The following is a 7651-nucleotide window of genomic DNA, read 5'->3' as shown; positions in this document are numbered from 1 at the left end:
GTTCCACTGTAGCCTGGCCATGGGAGAGTATAAGTAGCTTCTGGCAGAAGGACCACAGTTCGGGATAGGGCTCCCTGATCACACTCCTCAGGAAGATGTCCAGCCTCTTTTGCATGGGGAGGAATCCGGAGAAGTCCTCACTCCGGCTCTCCACAGACAGCAGCCTATCAAACTGTTCCAGAATGACATCCCCTATAAAAATACAGATGAAAGAGAAAATGGAGAAAAACATTGATAAATAAATCATTGGGCTAGTGGGCCTTCATGAAGCCAATTCAACCAATCCAATTTGTGATAAATGAATAAGGTGTGGTCTTATTTTCATTGGTGATAAATGAATAAGGTGTAGTCTTATTTTCCTTTCTTATTCCTACCCGCAGATGTATCTGTAAGCTGTCTGTCCTGCAGGAATCTCTCGACCAGCCCTTTCATATACCTCTTGCATCGCTCAGGGTTGTTGTACATGACTGACGGGTCAAGGCACACCAGCTGCCTAACAGTCAGGAACTTGAGAGGGGACTTGTCTTGCACTTTCCTCACCATGTTTATAAGAACCTGTCTGCACTCTGACCTGTACTCAAGAACCCTGAGCTCTGACACTTTGATGCTCTATGGAGAGGGGGGAAATTAGCCATGAATATAGAACACATTCAATGCCATGTTGCCTGCCTATCCCTATTTGATAAATCATCTTTTTTGTAAACATCACTACCTTAAGGACGGACTCAGCACCAAGTCCAACACCGATGTCCTGTGGGCTCAGCCAGTTCTCCTTAGCCGTGACATCCAGTTTGGTCAGCTGCAGGGTCGTGAGGTCTTGAAGGACGTCAGTCTTCACAAAGCGCCTGAGTAGACTCTGTCAACAGACACGCACAAATGTCCGGTGCAGCACAAATCAAAAACATCAATGTCTAATTATTATACACAAAGTATTTATTTGTTTTACACACTCACCATAAACTCATATTGTCAAAAACATATCAATTGAGTCTGATCAGTGGTTATTATAATGTGCAGTGCGCTAAATGCCCAATGCAAAAGCATTCATACTTTATAATAATAACAATAATAATAATGTAATAATTACCATGATCAACTCAACCAGGTCCTTGGCGAGGAATGGCAGGACAGGCTCATCGGTTTGATATTTCTTTAGGAATGGGGTGAACGTCCTGGCCAGTGCTGCGTAGTAGTGGAACTTGGCGAGGATGAGTGGATCCTTAATTGCTTCAGCAATCGTGTCATAGGATGCTGAGAGAGAGGGAGACATAGACAGACAGACAGAGAGGGAGAGACAAAGAGAGAGTGAAGCAAACAGTGAGAGAGAGACAGACATTTCAACTTAGGGCTCACTTATACTAGGTCTCCAGAGCCATGTCTTTCAAGGCTAAAAGACCACCAAGTTAAGGACACAGTTACAGGCCTACCTGTTCCTGGGTTCGGAAGTTTTTTGGTCCGCACAGCCTCCATGTAGAGGAGCAGTGATGGCCACACAGCAAGGGCTCGCTCAACAACAGGGAGGTTCTCGACCCAACGATGGGCACAGAAGGACAGGGGGAACTGACTGGACCTGGTGGTTGCAATGTAGTCCTCTCTTCTAGCAGGTACATTGTGAAACAATGTGTGCATTGCCCGTAGCAACTTGTCCAACTGCCATGCAGTGAACCCTCCTTTGAAGGCGTTGTGCAGCGTGTGCAGGCCACAGCTGCCCACACACACAAGCTGAACACCTAAGGGTTTCATTAGAAAATGTGATATTAAAAACCAAAATTGCCTAATACAAGTGTGGATCCCATGCACACACACACACATTTAATGATAGCATTATATATATCCTCACCATAAATACTACAGTGGATCACACGCACGCACGCACACACGCACACACACACACACACACACGTAATTATAGCATTATATATCCTCACCAAATACTGCAGTGATTCACATACACTCACACATATAAATGGCATTATATATATGTCCTCAACATAAACAACTGTGGATCACATGCACACACACACACACACACACACACACGTAATAATAGCATTATTTAAATCCTCACTCACCATACTGATCTGTTTGATCCTTCTGGAAAAGGTCGAATAGTTTCCAGTTTACATTGGGCCCATCCATTGAGATGGATACCAATCGGCTGAGGTCCAGTTTGTCCATACATACCTGGGAAAATGTGTTTTGATCATTACTCTAAACTCAGAACCTAATAATTGGTCATGTAACATTGCTCAATGTGTACTATGGACAAAAGTTGGGTAACAATATGTGACCGCCGCTGGTAATTTGGTCCTCAACTAGGCATTTTCATTTTTCAGTTTTTTACAGATTATGAAAGTGCAGATTGTAAGCTTTCAAATGAGGTCTCATACATTGAAATCTGAACATATTTGAAGAAGATATGCTTATTTGAATGCTAGTACTGCCAAATCAACTTAGCTGAGAAATCTCCCTCCAAAGTTCTCCAACATTTTCACACCTCTGACTGCCAGGTAATGGGCGTGAACAATGGCCTGGTAACCGCACCCCAGGCCACTCCCCCACTGGACGATCTGTCATTATCTGTCAGAGTGGCTGTCAACTTGGGGTATTAACTGAGAGTGGCTGCCAAGTGAGGTGCTCTCTCACTGATGACCCCACACTCTGAGTCAGTATTAATCTTGTGTTCTGAATGCAGTTAAGAACAATATAAGATGAAGTTCAAATTTAACGTTCTTTATTGTCACATACATGATATAAAGTACAAGCATAAGTAGTTAAGTGTACAAAAAAAGGCAACTGTCTAAGTGTTAAAGTGTACAGTCAGTTGTCTGTTTTATAGACAAGGTGCATAGTGTTCATTGTGATCAAGTGTACAACAAAGTAATAACAGTCCCCAGCTCAATACTCAAGGTAATAACAACAGTACTCAGCTCAGTATTCAATATTCTAACAATGCAGTCTGTGCAAGTGTGGGCAAGTCTGTGCAAGAGAACAAGCAACGCTTCAGTATACAAACAGGAAAACAGGAAAGGCTGTGGCCTTTCTCCTGCAGTGCTGTCCGTCCTGATGATCTGCAGTGAATCTACAAGCGGACAGTCTTGTTCTGAGCTGCTGTGGAGTTTGGCGGGGGACATGTGACGTCTCGTCCCTCATCAGAACAGAACTCTCTGATCTTGTCAAAGAGATACGTCTGTCTGGCCATGTCCAGTCCGGGTGGGGCTTGCACAAGAAGACCTTCTCTGGGGGGCAGGACATCAGGCTTGCGCAGCAGCTGAAACCCGACTGCCGGTGCATCACGGTGTTCTCTGGCCACAACCATGCCAGGTCTCTCAGTATCAAAACTGCAATAGAATAGAAGGAAGAAAGTACATTAAACTATTGCCCACAGTACTGGCACTCCATATAGATAAAATAGTACCAGAATGTGTTGATTAAATAGACTAGCTAATGCATGCAAGGATGAACGTATTCTCACCTGTTGTGCAAAATCAAAGCTGTAGTGCATAGTGATCTTCTTGCTGGCTGGTATGGAGGGGCCCAGGGAGAGCTGCAAATCCTCACCTTTTTGCTCATCCTGTAACCAAAACAAAAAACAAAGGTGTCAGACTACCATACCTCTCATGCTCTCTCATTCTGTTTCTCTCTATAATATAGCTACCTAGCTAGATATTAGCTGCCATGCTGGCTAGTTTAGGAACAAAGGGCTAGCTCAGCTAACTAGCATGTTAGCTAACGTTAGCTAGCTAGCCTTTGTTAGTTTGTTATGCTAGCTAGACTTAGTCACTTGTTTAGAAAGGAGCTACTGCTAAACGACTAACGTTAATGTAATGTAAACAGCACAGATAGTATAAAGATCAGCTTACCCCAAAGCAAAGCAGAATGCTTGGCGGTGGTGTGAATCTGCTACGTCGTTCGCGTTCGCTTGGTAGCAACTTGGTAGCAACTGGCTTTGTTGATACAGTCATCTCTGTATCACAGGTCATCAAGAATAAAACTCCGCGTACGAACAAGTCCTGCTCTGCTGGAGTTTTAGCTGCTCTTAAAACTCTTTCCATGTCCTGGATGCCATCCCCGTCTTCTCTTTAGCAAAAGCTGTAGCATCCATGGTTTAACTTGGGACTGAATGTAAACACCGGCGTGTTGGGGAAGGGTGGGGGCGGAGAACCCGGAAGCAATAGCCAATGAAAACAAATCATGCTAATCGATCTGCCCGCCCCCAAGCCCGGCTCGAAATCAGCTAAAAACGAGCTTAGTTTGCAGACTAATTAAACGTATTTCGTGAACCTAAAACTGTTGTCTGTTATAGTAAGTGGGTTCTTCACAACTTCAACTTTGGTAATACAAAATAAAACAAAAAACGAAAAAAAACGTTTTTTTATGTATTTTGCCCTCTAGCGCATTTCGGGGTTTGCCGAGTTGCGGACCAAATCACCAGCCGCTGTCACATATATAAGCTGAAAATAAATAATAGTATATATGTATTAGGCTTACTTTGAGGTGGGAGAGTAGGTCCTTTGCCGTTGAGTGACCCATAAACTCGGAGCCGAGATATCTTGAGGCAACCTGATCATCATCCCAGAAACGGACATGTACATCCAGCTGCTTGGACTTCGTGGATTCATTTAGGCTTTCATCAAACATTAGAATGAATGTTGACCTGTTGACTTTCGCGATCAGTTCCGATTTAATGAAAACAGCTAAGCCGAATTTGGCTATGTACGCCGTCTTGTTGTAGCCACAACTGAACGTACTGGCGATTTCGGAATCGGGGAACATGGCTTTAAATAAATGTGAAATACCTTCATTGCCATTGTATGAATTGTGTTTGGCGACGGTATGTAGGGTCCACACAATCTCGGCCTTCAGCGTTGGTGTAGACCCGAAGGTTGATCTGAGATCAACGACAACGTTAGGTCGTGCAGTTGTAGGAACTACCGGTAAAGTACGCTGACTAGCATTAGCCTCAGCTGCAGCTGTTTCGGGTGCATTGCCTACCGGTAGCTGGGTAACGTTAGCTGGTGTGAAAGTGGTAGCCACTGAAGGTTTTTTTTCCTTGGCTCTAACTGAGTCACAGTGTTTTGTTGACTTCGCATGGGAATCTAATGCTCCCTGTCCCATGGTTCCTAGCTGGATACGCTTTTTGCACAAGGTGCAATACGCCTCAAAAATATGGTCTACCACTGGTTTCAGCCACATTCGATAAGCTACTTTGTCCATCCATGTCTCGTTGAACTTGCATTTCCCCATAGCTACTACTTTCCGTTAACTTCACGTCTACTAACGTAGTAGCTAGCTAGCTAGCCCAGAAACGCAAACTTGTTTTTGTTTTTAGCCGTAGTTTTCGCGCGTCGTGCTTCTCCGTGTCGACTTGATTTGTTTCCCCCGGGCATGCAAGCTTCGCATTGGTTCCGCCACGCTATATTATTAATAATGATAGTAATTACGACGCTTACAATGTTAATAATAATACCGGTAGGCCTAATTAATAACGGACATTATTTGGAAAAAGTGTTTCCGAGCACAATTTTTAATCCGAGCACAATTTTCAAGAATGTCACCAAAATTCAATACCTTTTCAAGTCTTTTTAAGGCATTATTTCATATTTGTAAATTCCATACTTTTTAATGCTATTTAATGTGCGCGGGCACCCTGAGGTAGTCAGTAGGAGCCGGGATTCGAACCACCGACCCTACGATCACTGAACGACCAGCTCTACTCTGCTGTTTAACCTTCTCCCCCTCTGCTCTCACTCACCTGCTTGTGACGCATTCCCTTGACCTTCTTTCGGTAGAGTCTGCACATTTTGGTTAGCTCCTTGCTGAGCTCTTCATTTTCCTTCCTGAGGTCTTGCTTCTCCTGCAAGCAGGACTGGTCTCTGCAGCCGCTTTCGACACCAACCTGCTCCGCACTGAAATCAATTTCCTCCTCCAGATATTGCTCTTCCTCCCCCTGGAGGTCGAGGGTGGAGACCATTGGGATGGAGGGATCTGTTGCCCTCAGGTCCTGGAGGAGGGCTTTGGCCTGGTTAAACCTGGCAGTCTGAACGAACGATGCCCACCTCTCTGCTCCCAGATCCATATGGCTCTCCAGCATGTGACGATCCAGCCTTTTGCCCTTATAAGGGCAGCCACCGACTAGACAGACAGTGTTGCGGATATTGGTGCGGCCTGTTGCAAACTGCATCAATATTTTTCTCTCTTCTGGGTTTCTGAACCCGTGGCTTGTGCTGAGATGCCGCGCCAAGGATAGGATGTTCTTGGGGCAGATGGGGCAAAGGCAGACCTTCTTAGGAAGAGTCATTTCTACAAGGAAATAGAAAATAATAACTCTTTAGTTGGTCTAATTAAGCCATACAAAGCAGTGAAAAAGCCTTTAATTAATATAATTTAGGATTTATTCGCAAAAATATGAATTAAAATTCAAATATGGATAAAAGCGCCACCTAGAGATGCAGTACCTCAGAAATCGCTGGCTAGCACCACATTAAGGTATTCTATGTATGTGCCTTGTGGAAAGTCTCTATGACATTTCTATCAAGAATTATTTCCCAAAATATGAATTTACAAAATTCAAATATGCATAAAAGCGCCAACTAGCGATGCAATACCTCAGAAATAGCTGGCTAGCACCACGTTTAGGTACTCTATGTATGTGCCTTGTGGAAAGTGTCTATCACATTTCTATCAAGAGTTATTCACCAAAATATGAATTTACAAAATTCAAATATGCATAAAAACGCCACCTAGCGATGCAGTAACTCGGGAATCGCAGCGTAGCACCACGTTTACATATACTATGTATGTGCCACGTGGAAAGTGTCTATGACATTTCTATCAAGAGTTATTACAAAAAAATATGAATTTACAAAATCCAAATATGCATAAAAACGCCACCTAGCGATGCAGTACCTCGGGAATCGCTGGGTAGAACCACGTTTAGGTATTCTATGTATCTACCAAGTGGCAAGTCTCTAGCAGCTTCATACAGAAAGTTCTGGATAAAAGTAATTCACCAGACATGTGTTTCCAGCTTGTAACAAGTTTCTAAACACAATAACAATATATATATATAGGTGAAATACTGAACTGTGTTCATTAATCTGATAAACACAATACTTACTGATGTCGCTGGAAGACTATAAAAGTTGTCAAAAATTAGAAGTAATTTCAGAAGAAATTGTTGAGCTCTCTCTCCTGATTTTTGTCGCTACTGATGATACAGGAAGTGCTCAAGGCAAGGCAAGGCAAGTTTATTTATATAGCACATTTCAGCCACAGGGCAATTCAAGGTGCTTTACATGAGACATTAAAAGCATTAAAACAAAAAGCAAGACATTATAGACATTTAAAACAAAAGGCAGGACAAATTAAAAGCATTAAAACAAAAAGCAAGTCATTATAGACATTTAAAACAAAAAGCAGGACAAATAGAATACAGGAATAAAAGTTACAGTGCAGTATACAGATAAACATAACTCATCTTAGAAAGCAGTCGCAAAAAGAAAAGTCTTCAGGCTTGTTTTAAAAGAACCAAGAGTTGCAGCAGACCTGCAGTTTTCTGGAAGTTTGTTCCAGATATGTGGGGCATAAAAACTGAACGCTGCTTCTCCATGTTTTGTTTTAACTCTGGGGACAGAAAGCAGACCTGTGC

The 7651-nt window shown here is 43.0% G+C and overlaps 1 long non-coding RNA gene across 1 annotated transcript; it reads right to left on the bottom strand.

The window, feature by feature from the left end:
- Nucleotides 1-754: 754 nt before the first annotated feature.
- Nucleotides 755-1528, bottom strand: LOC311322291. The gene is made up of 3 exons (XR_014630927.1): nucleotides 1428-1528; nucleotides 1088-1251; nucleotides 755-856 (listed from the first exon to the last, which is right to left on the bottom strand). It is a non-coding gene; the product is annotated as an uncharacterized lncRNA (long non-coding RNA).
- Nucleotides 1529-7651: the final 6123 nt, after the last annotated feature.

This window comes from Borostomias antarcticus, assembly GCF_949987555.1.
Source record: "Borostomias antarcticus genome assembly, chromosome: 20".
Lineage (NCBI taxonomy): Eukaryota > Metazoa > Chordata > Actinopteri > Stomiiformes > Stomiidae > Borostomias > Borostomias antarcticus.
Note: the sequence above shows the minus strand (reverse complement) of the source record. Positions and strands in the feature narration are given on the sequence as shown.